This window comes from Ursus americanus, chromosome 34 (genome assembly GCF_024610735.1).
Source record: "Ursus americanus isolate L20-20 chromosome 34, mUrsAme1.1.p, whole genome shotgun sequence".
In the NCBI taxonomy this organism is placed as follows: domain Eukaryota; kingdom Metazoa; phylum Chordata; class Mammalia; order Carnivora; family Ursidae; genus Ursus; species Ursus americanus.
Window position 1 is genome coordinate 15,782,722 of NC_142160.1, and position 18,877 is coordinate 15,801,598.

The 18,877-nt window shown below is 36.6% G+C and overlaps 1 protein-coding gene across 2 annotated transcripts in view; it reads right to left on the reverse strand.

The window, feature by feature from the left end:
* Positions 1–18,572, reverse strand: part of TRPM6 (transient receptor potential cation channel subfamily M member 6) — a 181,359-nt gene extending 162,787 nt beyond the window's left edge. The window contains exons 1-2 of one of the 2 annotated variants that reach the window (XM_087858787.1): positions 18,237–18,572; positions 1,074–1,177 (exon numbers count right to left, since the gene is read on the reverse strand). The gene's annotated coding sequence lies outside the window, so the exon portion shown is untranslated. The remainder of the gene's footprint in view (positions 1–1,073; positions 1,178–18,236) is intronic. The other variant, XM_045781029.2, reaches the window with a different exon arrangement.
* Between the last annotated feature and the right edge of the window lie 305 nt (positions 18,573–18,877).

Sequence of the window (18,877 nt, forward strand, 5' to 3'; positions counted from 1 at the left end):
CCCTCTGTGCCCCCCTTCGCTCCTCACTGGTGCTTTCTCTCTCTCTTTCAAAAAATAAAAAATAAAGTAAAATAAAATTACAAATATCCCTCCTTCATCATCAGCTCCTCACATCCCCCTCCTTGCTTTTTCTCAGCAACATTTATCCATATCTAATATATCAAATATTTTGCTTATAAAATGTAAGCTCCAGGAGGGTATAGATTCTTACCTGTTTTATTTAACTATTCATAGATATATGCCTCTTTCTTTTGGCTGATTTCCCCACACCTAGAAAAGTGCCTGGTATATAATAGGTATAAATAAATATTTGTTAATTGAATGAAGAATGAATGAATGAATGGATGGATGAATAAAAGACCTAATTCTAGGATTATAATGAAGATGAATAAGATCACATACATAAAGCATTTAACACACTGCTTGACTAATTTCATATACAGAGAATAGAATAGTGGTTGCCAGGGATAGAGGGAGGGGAAAGTCAAAGGGTACACGTTTTCAGTTATAAGAAGAATAAGTTCTGAAGATCTAATTCGCAGCATGGTGGTGACTATAGTTAATAATACAATAGTGTATACTTGAAAGTGGTTGAGGGTAGAGCTGAAGCATTCTCACCACAAAAAAAAGAGTTATCTACATTAATTGTATCAGGTGATAAATATATTAATTATCTTGATATTGGTAATCATTCTACTATAGACATATATATCAAAACACCATGTTATATAGTTTAAATATAATTATATAATTATGCTTGTCAATTATTCCTCAAAAAGTTATAATTAAAAAACACAGTGACTGAAATATAGAACCATACTTCTTTGATCCTAACTCAGTTGTCCTTCAATAGCAAAATTCTAAATAGCTATGTGTGATAAATTATAAATTCTCAATAGCTACATGTGATAATATGGATAAATCTCAGTAACATCATGTTGAGTAAAAGAAGCCAACACAAAAGGAAATTCCATATATTTGTGCGTGTGTGTGTGTGTGTGTGTGTGTGTGTGTGTGTGTTTAACAACAGGCAAAAACGAATCTAGAATGACAGAAGTCGGACTGTTAATTACCTTTGGTGGTGGGAGGGGAACGACTGTGAAGAAGCGCAAGGAGTCATCACAGGTGGTGACTGTTTTATGTCTTCGTCTGGGTGCTGCTTACACAGGTGTGTTCCCTGTGTAGGAATTCATTGAGATATATACTCATGTGTGTGTACTTTCTGTTTGCATATTAAATTTCAATTTAATTATTTCTTTTAAAAAAGAAAATGGTTAGACTAGGAAACACTAAGCACATTTGAGGGTAGAAAAATTGATTGAAATTTTATGTAATAAATGTCTAGACCACAATTCTTCTCTTTACTTGATGATCAGAATGCACTCAGTCAGGACTTTCCCCTCCAGAAAGGAGGTTAGAAGATTCTTCTCTAGGAATTCTGACCAGTTGGAAGATAAGACCTAAAAATAGGAGTTTCCCCAAATATGTCCTTGCCAGACCACTCTGTAAAGAAAGGCCCCAGTTAACAAAGCTCACACATGCACAGATATTCTCAATAGCTTTTTAGAATGCAAGTCTTAAATATAAGGAAATTACCCAAAGGGTAAACAAGACAAAGTAGGGAGAACACACGTTCAAAATACTAAACTATTTGCCCGCCTTTCCTCTCCAGAAAAAAACAAAAACAAAAACAAAAAAAATCAAAAAACTAAATCGTTCCTATCCTTAGAGAATTAGGAATATTTTATAACCATGAACAAGAATAGGATTATTTCTGGGGCACCTGGGTGGCTCAGTCAGTTAAGCATCTGCCTTTGGCTGGGGTCATGATCCCAGGGTCCTGGGATGGAGCCCTACATCAGGCTCCCTGTTCCCCTTGCTTGTGCTATCTATCAAAAAAAAAAAAAAAGGATTATATTTAAAGGCAGAACTCTGAGAACAAACAAAACTCTATTTAATAATTAAAAGTGTGGTACCAGAAATAAAAAAAAATTAACAGGATGGTTAGAAGATAAAGTTGAAAAAAATCTTGCAAAAAGTAAGATGAAAGAACAATAATGTGAAAAAATGGATGGAAAAACTAAGAAAATTAGGAAACCAGGCCAAGAAGTCAAGATAGAAGAGAAAAACCAGAGTTAAGGATACTATCAAAGAACAGATTCAAAACCTTTTCCTAGAATACAAGAGTCTAAATTTCCAGATTGAATGACCCTATTGAGCATCCAAACCAAAGGATGAAAAGAGAGTCAAACTATTATGAAATTCTAGAAAAGTGGTAACAAACAAAAGCTCCTACAAGCTTGAGAGAAAAGCATCATACAAAAACTGAAGAATCAGAAGATGATTAAATATCTCAACAGCAACACTGGGAGCTAGAAGACAACAGTCCAATGACTTCAAAATTTTGAGGGAAAATTATTTCCAAACTAAATTAACAAATCCAGCTAGACTATAAAATGCAATATTAAATAAAGACATTTTTAGGTGTTCCAGATCCCAATATTCTTCTCCCATGCTCCCCTTCCTAAGTGGCTACCGGAGGATCGGCTCTACAAAACAAAGGAATAAACCAAGACTAGGAAAGCTTGGTATTCAGGGAATGAAATCCAGTACAAGGAAAAGTAAAGAGAATCCACAGGATGGCAGTAAAAGGGGAGCAAAGATGAGAACCGTGTAGCAGGGCCAATGAGGCCTACTTGAGCAGGCCTGGAAAATGCAGGGAAATTTTCTTCAATAAGTTGTAGGTAATAAAATTCCTGAACATATTGAAAATAAATTACAAATTTGGGGAGAGTTTGGGTTTAAAATACTAGGAAATACATAAAAACTGAGCAAGCAATAAAAAGCAATTATTAATTTCAGGAAAAGAAAAATCATAGTATACTATATTTCCTGTTCTATGCAGATGAGGAAGAGTAATCATAGTATACTGCATAACTCACCTGTGAATAGCATTTACATAGTCATGACACGATAAATCCTGAATACTGAACTAACCAAGCTTATATATAATACATCTATATGAGGAAATGAGTGTCTATGTGCGCTGGGGGTGGTAAAAGAGAGTTAAATCTTTATGTTCCACGTGAGGCATCAAAACATAATACCTAAAGCTAACCAAGAAATAGTAAGAAAAGCATTTTATTTAGGGCTATGGAGCTATAAAACAAAATAATCAGTGGGAAGAGTTGAACCATACAGAAAATTTTTGAAATAAAATAGTGACGATGAACATTCTGCATTGCTCCTAATTTCTCTAGAAATTGATTCGGTAATTCACAATTTTTATTTCATTTTCTTGTACAGTTGACCTTTGAACAACATGGGTTTGAACTGTGTGGATCCACTTATATGCATATTTTTGGGGATAAATATAGTATAGCCCTATAAATGTATTTTATCTTCCTTGCGATTTTCTCAGTAACATTTTCTTTTCTCTAGCTTACTTTAGAAGAATACAGTATATAATACATCAAGTTTTGTTCACATGTAAAGGCAAGAGGAAGACAATGTCCACCAAGTAAGAGCTGAAGAAATACAGGAACTGAAAACTCTTCTTGAAAATATTCCTCAATTATGAATTCTAGACAATCAAAAATGAAAGGAGGAACATTTGGTAAAGCACTAGAACACCAGTAAATGCCATAATAGAATAATATCTGTAGTATTTGTTCTCCAGGAAAGATCATGTAACTAAAAAATGTATGCTAGTCAAGGTCTAATACAAATATAAGATTAGGGCATATGCACTCTTGAACAAGCAAGCAACACATATAAAAATTAAATTTAAAAAACTATACAGCAGTAAAAGCAACCAACCAAGAGATGAATTTATTTTTTAATCCTCTAGGATGGATGGGATGTGGTAAAAAAAAAAAAAAAATCAAGTATTTAATGTACTTACACGAAGAACTAAAGTAAATAAATATGGAAATTATGATTACAGAGGGAAGGTAAATGTTTTTATTTGATAAAATAAAAATAATATAAGCAACAGAATGAGAAGGGAAACAGAAAAATATATAAGAATGTTAACTTCCTTGTCTTTTAATCATGGAAATCAATCAAAGGGACCTAAAATTAGAGCATCTAGGTCGTGTATATTCTTCCTGGTCTTTCCTTTTTAACTTCTGATAATTTTTCTTTTTTTTAATACAGACAGAGAGCACAATCTGGCAGATCGGCAGGTGGAGGGAGAGGGAAAAGAGAGCCCAACACAGGACTCGATCCCAGGACCCTGGGATCATGACCTGAGCCGAAGGCAGATGCTCAACCAACTGAGCCACCCAGGTGCCCCTCTGATAATCTTTATTGGCTAAAAAATTTAATGTTGAAGAAACATTTATCTGAGCTATTATTATCTTAGCTATTTCTTATATTTTACTTCAGTGTCTTCTATTAAATTCAAGTAAAACTGCATGTAATTCCTTTTATGATTCAAGTCTATAAAAAGTACTTCTATCTTTCTTCTGTCCATTCTGCATTTCCACTAGCTAGTCCCCTATCCATCAAGAGCTGCTAGATAGGATTCTCAATGTTATCAAAGATTATGTCTCTAAGTGATAGTGGTAACATTTTTTACGTTCTTTTTTGCATTTAATTGCATTGCTTAAATATTTATGACTATGCTTTGTTTTAATAAAGTCAAAGCAATTATATTTTTAAATATTTGGGAATTTTGAGTTCACAGAAAGGTTACAAAAGTAGAGCATGTTGAAACAATTCAAGAGTATTCTAATACCAATGTGAATTATATAGCCCTGTCTATTTCTTTGATTAACTAAAGAAATGATGAATTCAAATACATACATATAACTATAGATTAAAAAACAAGCTGAAATATTAATGGTGGTTGTCTTTGGGGAAAGGACTTTAATTTTTTCTATATATTCTTTTGTCTTCATGAACTTCCAAAATGGGAACAATTAAAAATTAATTGATAGAGTTCTCTTTCAAGATGGTGACATAGGAAGATCCTGAATTCACCTTTTCCCACACTTAGTCTACAGCTACATATAGAAAAATTTTCTCTTTGAAAAGCTTAAAGCCTGGCTGAGCGACAACTACACATCAGGCTAATTAGAAGAAAACCACATCAAACCAGATAGGAGAGGCTGGAACACAAGCTTGCAATTAAACCCCATCCCCTTCAAGGATACCCACTACCGGTAAGGAATGCAAAATCCAGAGGTTCTCCCTGAGGAGCGAAGGCTTAAACCCCATATTAGACACTCCTACTTTTAAGACCTGTGCCTGAGAGGTGAGCCACCAAACCATCTAACTTTGAAAATCAATGGGACTCATGACCTGAGACGCACAAGACTGAAATGATCTGAGAAACACCTCTGGAAGGGCTTGTGTGCTCAGACTCATCTGCCCCAGGGCCCAGCCCAGAGGGGGCCCACCCCAACCAGACTTAAAGTGAAGAACGGACACCTGCTTCTATTAAAAGCATTGGTCTGAGAGGCAGGCATCCGACTGAACACACATATCTAGGAGCTTGCCCGAAACACGTTCCAGGGATGGAGACTGACAGGCACCATCTTCACACTCTCCCTTTGCCATGCTCCAAAGCCCCAGTATTTTGTGGAAGGGAGCTTTTATAGGCATCTGGTGCCCTGACTTCTGCAGCTGCAAAGGGCATGCCTAGGGCATGCCTCCTGATCTCCTGACTCAAGGCCACGGGAGCTTATGTTCCTGCTCCCATGGGACTCTAAAATTAGTATCACCCAGAAAGGAGCTCATATGCCTGTCCGGCTCCCTAATTTTTGTGACTGCTGCTAGGGGACACCTCTATATCATGTGGTTCTGGTGGCCAGTGGGGCTTACACTCATGAGTCCCACAGGAGAGTAACCAACAGAAAAAGAGTTCTGAAATAGCTACCATCTCCAGGGCCTACCAAGAGGCAATAGACCACAGGAGCTCAGTCTTTCCATGAAGGAGGCCTATTAGTTAATCATCATGACTGTGGCCTAAGGGGCAGGCTTCTAATTAAACATCCATCTTGGGGCTGTCTGGAATCCTTTCCGGAGACCTCAGAGGGCAGGTCCTATAGTCATGCTCACCTGCTGACACGCTCTGGAGCACCACTGTCTCCTGAAGGGCAGCTTTACACATATCTATCTGCAACTCTGGTGTTCATGGCTGCCACCCAGGGGACAACTCTTGATCAGCTAACTCTAGTGGCCACGGTGCTTCCAGTCTTAGGTCCCACAGGATGTTGGCAATCAGAAAGATGGCTCTTGGCAGACCACTATCCCAAAGTACCACACAAACAGCAGGCTGAGGCACAAACCCCAATTTTTCTATGAAGAAGGCTTCTTAACTTGGTCTGAGGAGCACACTGCTGGTTTGGCACACATTTAGTGGCCTATGGAGCTGCTCTCCAGGAATGTAGGCTGTGGATGCCACCTTGGTGCTCTCCTTCTGCCTTGTTTCAGCTTGTGAAAATCTCCCAGAAAAGGGCTTTTATACTCATCTGGAGCCCTGATTCTTGTGACTGCTGCACAGTGGACACCTCCAGATCACCCAACCCTGGCGACAAATAGGGTTTTATGTTTGCGGTCCCATAGGACTGTATATAGTGCACAGTTTTAAAAGCTGATGCCTGAGGATCTGGCTTTCGGTCAGCTGGATTCTAGGTGCTAAGATCTTTCCCTTTGGGACACTGACAGGTCTTGGCACATACTGAATGAGTGGGAACTATTAAAAATATAATAGGCTGCTTGAACAAGTACATAGGTTTGAGAGACATGCAAGAGCCGAGGCCAGGTTGAACAACAAGATTCATGTCCCACACGAGGCCACTCCTTCAAGACTGGGAGAGGTGGCTGTTTCATCTGCTATAGAAACCAACACAGAGACTAAGGCAAAATGAAGAAACAGAGAAATAGGTCCCAAATGAAAAATCAACATAAAACCTCAGGGGGAAAAAAGCTTAATGAAATGGAGATAAGTAATTTACCTGATAAAGAATTCAAAGAAATAGTCATAAAGATGCCCACTGAACTTGGGAGAAGATTGGAACACAGTGAGAACTTCAACAAAGAGATTAAAAAAGAAAATAAGAAAGTACCAATTAGAAGTCACAAAGCAGAAGAATACAATAACTGAAATGAAAAAAATACAATAGAAGGGTTCAACAACAAAGTGAAGAAAAAGAAAGGATCAGTTAACTAGAAGGTAATCAATGAAAGCAGTGAAGTGAAGAAAGAATTTTTTTTAAAGATTTTATTTCTTTATCTGAGAGAGAGATCAAGAGAGAGATCACAAGCAGGGGGTTGGGGTTGAGGGAGAAGCAGACTCCCCACTGAGCAGGGAGCCCAAAGCAAAACTTGATTCCAGGTCCCTGGGATGACCTGACCTTGACCAGACACTTAACTGACTGAGCCATCCAGGTGCCCAAAAAAAAAAAAAAAAAAAAAAAGAATTTTGAAAATGAAGTTTGCTTAAGGGACTTACAGAACAATATCAAGCAGACTAACATGCACATTACAGGAGTCCAAGAAGGAACACACAGAGAGAAAGGGACAGAAATCTTATTTGAAGAAATAGGGGCAAAAAACTTCCCTACCCTGGTTAAGGAAATAGACATCCAGATCCGGGAAACCCAAAAGTTCCAAATAAAAGGAACACAAAGAAATTCACACCAAGACACATTATAATTAAGATGTCAAAAGTTAAAGACAAGGAGAGAATATTAAAAGCAGCAAAAAGAAAAAAAACTTCTTACATGCAAGGGCACCCCCATAAGACTGTCAGCAGATTTTTCGGCAATAACTTTGCAGGTCTGAAGGGAGTGGTATGACATATTCAAAGTGCTGAAGGAAAAAACTTCAACCAAAATATTCTACCTAGCAAAGTTATCATTCAGAAGGGAAGGAGAGATAAAGAATTTTCCACGTAAGCAAAAGCTAAAGGAGTTCATCACCACTAAACTGGCCTTATAAGAAGTGTTAAGGAGACTTTTTTAAGCTAAAAAGGGCACTAATTTATAACAATAACATATATGAAAGAATGAAGTCCACTTTTTTAAAAAAATGTTTTTAAAGATTTTATTTTATTTATTTGGCAGAGAGAGAGCAGCCAGCAAGAGAGGGAACACAAGCAGGGGGAGTGGGAGAGGAAGAAGCAGGCTCCCAGTGGAGAAGCCTGATGTGGGGCTCGATCCCAGAACACCAGGATCACGCCCTGAGCCAAAGGCAGACGCTTAATGACTGAGCCACCCAGGCGCCCCTCACTTTTTAAGATAAATGTATAGTAAAGGTAGTTGCTTAATAACTTACAAAGCTACAACGAAAGTTATAAAATAAAAGTACTAAAAGCTATGATTACAATAATTAAGTTAAGGAACACGCAAGATAAAATGATGTAAAATGTGACATTAAAAACATAATATGTGGTGGGGGGAATAATAATGTTGAGCTTTCCATTGGGATCAAACTTAAGTTGTTATCAACTTAAAATAGACTGTTAGAGATGTAAGTGGTTATATATAAGTCTCACAGTAATCACAAAACAAAAACCTAAAGTAAATATACAAAAATAAAGAAAAGGAACATAAGCATTCTACTAAAGTAAGTCATCAAACCACAAAGGAAGAAAACAAGAGAAGATGTCTAGAGAGGAACTACAAAGCAGCCAAAAAGTAGTTAATCAAATGGTGAGTTTAGTCCATTTATGTTTAAAGTCATTATTGATATATATAAGTGCATACCTAACAATATGACTTTAAATGTAAATGGACTAAATTCTATAATCGAAAGATACAAAGTGGCTGAATAGATGTAAAAATAGGACCTATCTCTATGCTGCCTAGAAGACACTCACTTTAGATGTAAGAACACACACAGTCTAAAAGTGAAGGGATGGAAAAAGATATTCCACACAATGGAAACCAAAAGAAAGCTGGAGTAGCTGTAATTATATCAGAAAAAATAAACTTTAAAACAAAGATTGCAATAAGAGACAAAGAAAGACATTACATAATGATAAAGAGTCAACCCAACAAGAAAATACAACATTTGTAAATATTTATGTACCCAACATAGGAACACCTAAATATATAAAACAAATATTAACAGATCTAACAAGAGAAATAGAGAGCAATACAACAATAGTAGGGAACTTTAATATCCCACTTATGTCAGTGGATAGATCATTCAAACAGAAAACCAATAAGGAAACATTGGTCTTAAATGACACATTAGACTAGATGGGCTTAACAGATATTTATAGAACATTCCACCCAAAAACAACAGAATATACACTTTTCTCAAGTACACATGGAACACGTTCCAAGACAGATCATATTTAAAACAAATCTTAATAAATTTTAGAGGATTGAAATCATATCAAGCATTTTTTTTCTGACCACAATGGTATGGAACTAGAAATTAATAACATGAAGAAAAATGGAAAATACACAAATATGTGGAGATTAAACAGGAGACTGAATAACCAATGGGTCATTGAAGAAATCAAAGGAGACATCAAGAAATAACTTCAGATAAATGAAAATAGAAATGTAATTATACTAAAATTTATAGGATGCAGCAAAAGCAGTTCTAAGGGGGGAGTTCATAGTAATAAATGCCCACTCAAGAAACAAAAAAGCTCTTAAATAAGCAACCTAACTTTATGCCTCAAGAAATTAGATAAAAAAGAACAAATGAAGTTCAATGTCAGTAGAAGGAAGGAAATAGCAAAAACTAGAGCAGAAATAAATGAAATAAGAGATTTAAAAGACAACAGAAAAGATCAATGAAACTAAAAGCTAGTTCTTTGAAAAGATAAACCTTTGAAAAACCATTAGCTAGACTCACCAAGAAAAAAAGAGAGGGGGCTCAAATAAATAAATTCAGAAATGAAAGACGTGGGGCACCTGGGTGGCTCAGTCAGGTAAGTATCTGCCTTTGGCTCAGGTCACGATCCCAGGGTCCTGGGATCAAGTGCCACAGTGGGCTCCTGGCTCAGCAGGGAGTCTGCTTCTCCCTCTCCCTCTGCCTGTCATTTGCCTGCTTGTGCTCACACTCTCTCTCTGTCAAATGACTGAATAAAATCTTTAAAAAAAATTTTTTTTAATGTTTTTAAAAATAATTTAAAAGTTTAAAAAATGAAATGAAAGATGTTACAACTGACACGACAAAAATGCAAAGAATCATGAGACTACTAGGAACAATTATATGCCAACAAATTAAATAACTTAAAAAAATAGATAAATTTCTGCAAATATACACCCTACCAAGACTAAATAATGATGAAACAGAAAATCTCAACAAAGTGATTATTAGCATGGGGGTTGAATCAGTAATTAAAAACCTCCCAACAAACAAAAGTCCAGGACCAAACAACTTCACAGGTGAATTCTACCAAACTTTCAAAGAAGAATTTAGACTAATCCTTCTCAAATTCTCCCAAAACAGAAGAGGATGGAACTCTTCTAAACTCATTTTACAAGGCCAGCATTACCCTAATATCAAAACCAGACAAGGATGCCACAAGAAATGAAAATTACAGGCCAATATCTCTGATGAACATAGATGGGAAAACCCTCAACGAAATATTAGCAAATCAAACTTAAAAAATACATTAAAAGAATCATACACCATGATGAAGTGGGATTTATTCCAGGGATGCAAGGATGGTTAAATATCCACAAATCAGTCAATGTCATACATCACCAACAAACATACAATCGTCTGAATAGGTGCAGAAAAGGCATTTAGCAAAATTCAACAACTATTTATGATAAAATCTCTATACAGAGTTGGTATAAGATGGAATGTACCTCAGCATAATAAAGCTAATATATTCAATGGTGAAAAGCTGAAAGCTTGTCCTTAAAGATCAGGAACAATACAAGACATTCCATTGCTCACAGATGGAAACATACTCCATGCTCAAGATTGAAAGAATAAATATTGTTAAAATGTCCAAACTCGGGGCGCCTGGGTGGCTCAGTCGGTTAAGGGTCTGCTTTCGGCTCAGGTCATGATCTCAGGATCCGGGGATGGAACCCCACATTGGGCTGGCTTCCTGCTTGCCAGGGAGTCTGCTTCTCCCTCTCCATCTGCCCCCTGCTTGTGCTCTCTCTCACTCTCTCTCTCCCTCATGAATAAAAAAAATCTTAAAAAAAATAAAATGTCAAAACACCCAAAGCATTCTACAGATTCAATGCAATCCCTATCAAAATTCTTTTTTTTTTTTTTTTTAAGAGAGGAAGAGGGTGGAGGTGGGACGGGCAGAGGGAGAGAAAGACTCTTAAGCAGACTCCATGACCAGTGTGGAGCCTGACCCAGGACTCAGTCTCACAACCCTGAGATCATGACCTCAGCTGAAAACAAGAGTCAGACGTTTAACGGACTGATCCACCCAGGTGCCCCAATCCCTATCAAAATTCTAATGGCATTTTTCTCAGAAATAGAACAAACAATTCTAAAATTTGTATGAAACTATATAAGACCCTGAATAGCCAAAGTCATCTTGAGAAAGAACAAAGCTGAAGACATCATGCATCTTGATCTCAAATTATATTACAAAACTATGGTAATTAAAACAGTATGGTAATGGCATAAAAAACAGACACATAGATCAATAGAATAGAATAGAAAGCCCCAAAATAAACCCATGCATATATGGTCAATTAACTTAACAACAAAGGAGTCACAAATATACAATGGGGAAAGGGTAGTCTCTTCAATAAATGGTATTGGGAAAATTGAACAGTCAAATGCAAAAGGATGAAATTGGACAACTATTTTACACCATACACAAAAATTAATTCAAAATGGATTAAAGACTAGGGGCACCTGACTGGCTCAGTCAGTAGGACATGCAACTCTTGATCTTGGAGTCATTGATTCAAGCCCCACATTGGGGGTACAGTTTACTTTTTTAAAAGTTTAAAAGCATTGATTAAAGACTTGAACATAGACACGAAATTATAAAAATCCTAGAAAAAACATAGGTGGTAAGCTCCTTAACATAGGTCTTGGCAATAATTTTTTGAATCTGACATCAAAAGCAAAAGCACCAAAAGCAAAAATTAACAAATGGGACTACATCAAACTAAAAAGCTGCTGCACAGAAAAGAAAACCATCCAGAAAATAAAAAGGCAACCTATTGATTAGAAGAAAATATTTACAAATCATATATCTGATAAGGGACTATTAGACAAAATACATAAATAACTCAAACAACTTAATGGCAAAAAAACAGTCCAATTAAAAATTGGGCAGGTCTGCTCTTACACTGTTGATGAGAATGCAAACTGGTGCAGCCATTCTGGAAAACAGTATGAAGGTTCCTCAAAAAGTTAAAAATAGAACTACCCTAGACTCAGCAATTGCACTACTAGGTATTTACCCAAAGAATACAAAAGTACTGATTTGAAGGGGCACATCCTCCCCGATGTTTATAGCAGCATTATCAATGATAGTCAAATTATGGAAAGAGTGTCCATCGACTGATGAATGGATAAAGAATAATAATATTACTCAGCTATCAAAAAGAATAAAATCTTGCCATTTGCAATGACATGGATGGAGCTAGACTGTATTATGCTAAGCATAACCATATTATTTCATTCATATGTGGAAATTAAGAAATAAAACAATGAACATAATGGAAGGGGAAAAAAGAGAGGTAGGCAAACCAGAGAGACTCTTAACTATAGAGAACAAACTGAGGATTGATGGAGGGGATGTGGGTGGGGGATGAACTAAATGGGTGATGGGTATTAAGGAGGCCACTTGTGATAAGCACTGCATGCGATATGGAAGTGATGAATCACTTAATTCTCCTCCTGAAACCAATACTACACTATATGTTTACTAACTAGAATTTAAATAAAAACTTGAAAGTAACTAAATAAATAAATAAATAAATAAAATTGGGCAGATCTGAATAGAGATTTTTCCAAAGAAGACATATCTTGGCCAACAGATACATGAAAAGAGGCTCTGCAACATTAATCATTGGGAAATAACAAGTGTTGGCAAGGATGTGGAGAAAGGGAAACACCTGTGCACTGTTGGTGGCAATGTAAATTGGCACAACCATTATGGAAAACAGTATGTAGGCTCCTCTAAATATTAAAAATAGAGCTACATATGATCCAGTTATTCCACTTATGTGTATTTATCCAAACAAAACAAAAACACTAACTTGAAAAGATATATGCACCTCCATGTTCATTTCAGCATTATTTATCAATAGCCAAGATATGGAAATAATCTGAATCTCCACCCATGGTTGAATGAATAAAGAAGCTATGGTGTATATATATACAACATAATATTATTCAGCCACAAAAAAGAATGAAATCTTGCCATTTGTAGCAACATGGATAGACCCAGTAAGAATTACGCTGAGTGAAATAAGCCAAAGTCAGAAAGATAATTACTGCATGATATCTCTTACATTTTGAATCTATAACTTAAATAAATAATAAATTAATAAGCCAAGCTCACAGATACAGATTGGTGATTGTCAGATGTGGTGAGTGAGGGGTGGGAGAATCAGGGGAAAAAGTAACTGATAGTTATGTACAGATAGAGAGCCACGTACTACACTAATACCTTTGCCTACAAGACTTACAGGTGCTTGTTTAACAATGCAACACAATAATCAAATGAGGCCTGTAAAGCTTAGGGTTGGAATGACATTAGACATTATTGGATACACCTACATTTTTGCACCTGTAGTTTTACAAGCTCAAGTTAGAAAACCTATCGTGTTAATAAAAATAAAAATATTGTTTTCAAATTTTAATAAGCATTACAGAATTATGTAATAATGCCTTTTGTAATTCTAATAATTAACACCTTTCTTCTAAAGGGTGAGCCAACATATTTTAAACAGGTGATTAAAAATATAGAGCCACTTTTATGGAGAGCAATACTATTTAAAAAATGCCAAGTGTTCAAAAGACTCATTAAACCTTAGAAATATTCAAATAAAATATTCAACATCATTCTGACTTAGACTAAAAACCAAAACAAAACAAACAAAAATCAGAATTAGCTTAATATGTTTGTATCTATTCAATTTACTGTAGATCAGAGAGGAGTATCTATTTTATTTTTTTATATATTATCTTTTTTTTTTCAAGTTTTTATTTGAATTCCAGGTAGTCAACATACAGTGTGATATTAGTTTCAGGTGTACCATATCGTGTTTCAATACTTCCTTACAACACCAGGTGCACATCACAACAAGTGCACTCCTTAATCCCCATCACCTATTTTTCCCCATCCCCCACCCACCTCCCCTCTGGTAACAATCAGTTTGTTCTCTGTAGTTATCTTACTACTCTACTAACTTTCTTGCTTTGCTGCTCTTTCTCTTTTCCCCTTTGCTCATTTGTTTCTTAAATTCCACATATGAGTGAAATCATAGGCTATTTGTCATTCTCTGTCTTATTTCGCTTAGCATAATACTCTAGCACCATCCATGTTGTTGCGTATGGCAAGATTTCATTCTTTTTTATGTTTGAGTAATATCCCACTGCATATAGACATATATATCTTTGCATATATGGTCCAGTTTCATTCTTCTGCATGTTACTGTCCAGTTTTCCCAACACCATTTGTTGAAGAGACTGTCTTTTTCCCATTGGATATCCTTTCCTGCTTTGTCAAAGATTAATTGACTATATAGTTGTGGGTTCATTTCTGGATCTGTTTTATTGATCTTTGTGTCTATTTTTGTGCCAATACCATACTGTTTTGATCACCACAACTTTGTAATACAACATGAAGTCAGGAATTGTGATATCTCCAGGTATGCTTTTTTCTTTTTCAAGGTTGCTTTGACTATTTGGGGTCTTTTGTCATTTCATAAATTTCAGGATTGTTTGTTCTAGCTCTGTGAAAAATGCTGTTGGTATTTTGATAGGGATTGCATTAAATGTGTAGATTGCTTTGGGTAGTATAGACATTTTAAGAATATTTGTTCTCCCAATCCATATGCATGGAATGTCTTTCCATTTCTTTGTGTCATCTTCAATTTCTTTCACCAATATTTTAGTGTTTTCAGGGTACAGGTCTTTCACCTCTTTGATTAGGTTTATTCCTAGGCATCTTATTGGTTTTGATGCAGTTGTAAATGGGATTGATTCCTTAATTTGTCTTTCTGCTGCTTCATTAAGATTTCTAGAAATACAACAGATTTCTGTGTGTTGATTTTGTATCCTGTAGATTTACTGAATTCATTTATCAGTTCTAGCAGGTTTTTTGGTAGAGTCTTTCAGGTGTTCTATATAGAGTATCCGTCATCTGTAAATAGTGAAAGTTTTACTTCTTTCTTGCTGACTTGAATCCCTTTTATTTCTTTTTTGTTGTCTGATTGCTGTGGCTAGGACTTCCAGTACTATGTTAAATAACTGGTGAGAGTGGACACCCCTGTCTTGTTCCTGACAGTAGAGGACAAGCTCTCAGTTTTGTTTTGTTTTGTTTTGTTTTTTTCCATTGAGGATGATATTAGCTATGGAGTTTTCATATATGACCTTTATTATGTTCAGGTATGTTTACTCTCAGCTTACTTGGTTGAGGGTTTTTATCATGAATGGATGTTGTCCTTTGTCGAATGCTTTTTTTTTTTTCTGCAACTATTGAAAAGCCAAATATGTCTCTTGCTCACGAAATTAATGGACTTTTGAGGAGGTCATGTAGTGCCCAGGGCCTGGAGCTTCAGGGAGTGTATCTGGTGTGCTGTGTGCACTCTGCTGTTGTGTTTTGGCTGTTCTACCCTTCAGGCCAGTCATCTGCAGAGGTTCTCCTTGTCTGCTGTGGGCAGTGTTTGACCCCTGCCTGACTGCGGTGAGTTTTAACTAGGTGTGCTCTGGTCTGTTTGTGAAATGAGACCCAACATCACCCCCACCAGAACTGAGGCCATGCAGAACTCTCTAGTTGAGAAATGTGGTTTGGGCAGAGGTTTGTGCTGGTCTTCTGGGGAATCATCTGTGCTGGGACTAAAGCAAACAGGACTGAGAAGCGTTGCTCCACCAGAGTGTAGGGTGGTAGGGCTTGGTGTAAGCAAGTTAGGTGGCCAGTGTCGGTACTGTGCTGCTTCCTGCAGGTGACTCTGTGTTTATGCTGAGGGGCAGGAGAGGGAAATGGTGCTGGCCAGCTCCTTGATTCCCAGGGAGGCATCTCTGTGAATGCTGCCCCTCAAGCACACACTTGGGAAAGAGTGAATAATCTCCCACGTGCCCCAGGTGTTCTTTGGATCACTCTCGCCACACTGTCTGCCCTCAGGTTGTTTGCCTGCCTGCTCTCCAGGAGCAGGTGCAGTGCCCTCTGGGCTCTATTCCAGCCAACCCCTCTGTCCTTTAAAACTCCAGACTTTAAGCCCTACTGGTTGCAACAATTCATGAAATTCAGCCCTATCATTTTCAGAAATTCAGCCAATGGATTTTGGGAAGTGTTCTCCTTGTGCATTCCCTTCTACTCCTCTCTCTCTTGCCCTTTTTCATAACAATGGCTCCCTCCCTTCTGTAGCGCCTGTGATTCTTTTCTCCCCGAAACCATGTCTCTGCACTTCCTACCTTCTTTGATGCGCTTCCTACCTCTTCTCTTTTAGTTGTGGAGTTTGTCCTTTCGTTCTTCAGGTCAGTTTCTGGGGTTGTGTCAGTCTTCAGGTTGATTTCTGGGGTATTTGGGATGACTCGATAGTTATGTAATTGCGGTCATGAGACGAGGAGAGCCTAGGGTCTCCTAGTCTGCCACCATCTTCCTCTACATTATCCTTTTAATATATTGTTAGGTGTGTCAATATTTTCTTGAGGATTTTTGTGTTTATGTTCATAAAAGGTATTGATATGTAGATTTTTCTTGCAATATATTTGTCTTGTGGTATTAGGATAATGCTGACCTCATACAATGAATTAAAAAGTGTTCTTATTTTTCTGAAAGAGATATTATTTCTTCCTTAAATATCTGGTGGAATTCTCCAGTGAAAACATGTAAGTCTAGAGGTTTACTTTTGGAAGGTTTTTAACTAGGAGTTCAATTTCTTTAATAGATAAAGAACTATACTATCTGTTTCTTTTTGAATGGTCTTGGTAGTTTATGCCTTCAAAGAAATTTGTCTGCTTCATCTAAGTTGTCAAATTTATAGGAATAAAGATGTTCATAATATCTGGGACTCCAGTGACACAAATATATACACATTCATAGGCTGCAGAGGCTCTGTTCATTTTTAATTTTTTCTTCTTCTTTTTTAGATTGGAAAATCTCTATTGATCTATCCTCCCATTCACTGATTCTTTCCTGTGTCATCTCTATTCTGCTACTTAGCACATTTATTAATCTTTTATTTCGGGTATTATATTTCTTCTCAAATTTTCATGTTTCTTTTCTTATTGTTTATATTTCTCTTTCGAGAAATTTTATGGTTTCATTCACTTCATTTTCTTTATGGAGCACAGTTTTGATAGCCACTTTAAAATTTGGAGTAATTTTGGGATGCCTGGGTGGCTCAGTTGGTTAAGCATCTGCCTTTGGCTCAGGTCATGATCCTAGGTTCCTGGGATTGAGTCCAACATTGGGCTCCTTACTCAGCAGGGAGTCTGCTTCTCCCTCTACCTCCTGCTCCCCCTGTTTGTGGGCTCTTTGACAAATAAATAAATAAAATCTTTTAAAATAAAATAAAATAAATTAAAATTTGGAGTAATTCTAACATTTGGGTCATCTTGGAATTGACATCTGTTAATTGTCTTTGAAAACTGGTCACATTTTCCTGATGGTTTGCACGTTGACTGGTCTTTCCCTTTAAAACTGGCCACATTTTTTAATTATGATTATTCTTTCAATGTCAAGTATTTTGGATTATGTCCTGAATATTACTTTGTGAGACTATGTGTCTTGTTAAAATCTTCTAGAGGATATTTTTTTTTCCTACTCAACCCAGTTAGTTTCATACCATAAGTACTATCTCTTCCATGGGCATGGTTCTAAGGCCTAAGTTTTCAAACCCTTGGCTATATTGCTTTAGGCCTGTCCCATGCATGCATCACTCAGACATTAGTGAGGGATTTGAGCATAGGTTTATATTGTATTTTAGCTCTCAAAGTCTTTGCTATATGGCTCTCAATCTGTCCCATGCATGTGTCCCTCAAGAATGAGCCCAGGATTGGGGAGCCTCACTAGCTCAGTTGGAGCCCACTTAAAAAAAAAAAAAAAGAGTCTAGGACTAGTACGGGTTTATATACAGAATTATGGGATCACTTACCCAGCTCTCTCATCCCCAGATTTCCTCCACTCTTGCTCAAAGTAGCTCCCTTTCCTGGTCTTCTGGCCAAAAAGATAGGTTTCTCTCAGTTTGGGCTGCCCATGCTGGCCACTGCAGTTCTACTGGGTGGTCACTCTTGGTTCAAGGCTGGGAGACTAAAAAACAAAACCATAAAACTTTACTCCGTATGAGTTGCTTTAAGTTTGACTTCCATTCTCTATCCAGTAATGCCTTCATTTAGTTTTCAGTGACCACGAGTATATTTTAGTTGGGCTACTAGTTGTAATTAGTAGGAGAGAGAGTTTGATCAGCTCTGAAAGTCCTAATACTTTTATTTTTGAGCATTTTTCCATATCATTAAAACTCTTAATAACACCAACTTATGATCTCACTATATTCTAGCATGCATATATTAATTTTCGATCAATTCTCTTAAGCTACTTTAAATTTCTAATATTTTACTATTACAGTGATGTGTAAATTTGTATCTAGCTTTCTGATTATTTCTTTAAGATATATTTTTAGATACAGAATGAAAACTAGTTCAAAGATTATGCTAAGGCTCTTAAGGCATATTACCAAGCTGCTTTTCAGAAAGGCTTTACTAAAAATAAAGCGTTATCGGCAACTTTTGCTAATTT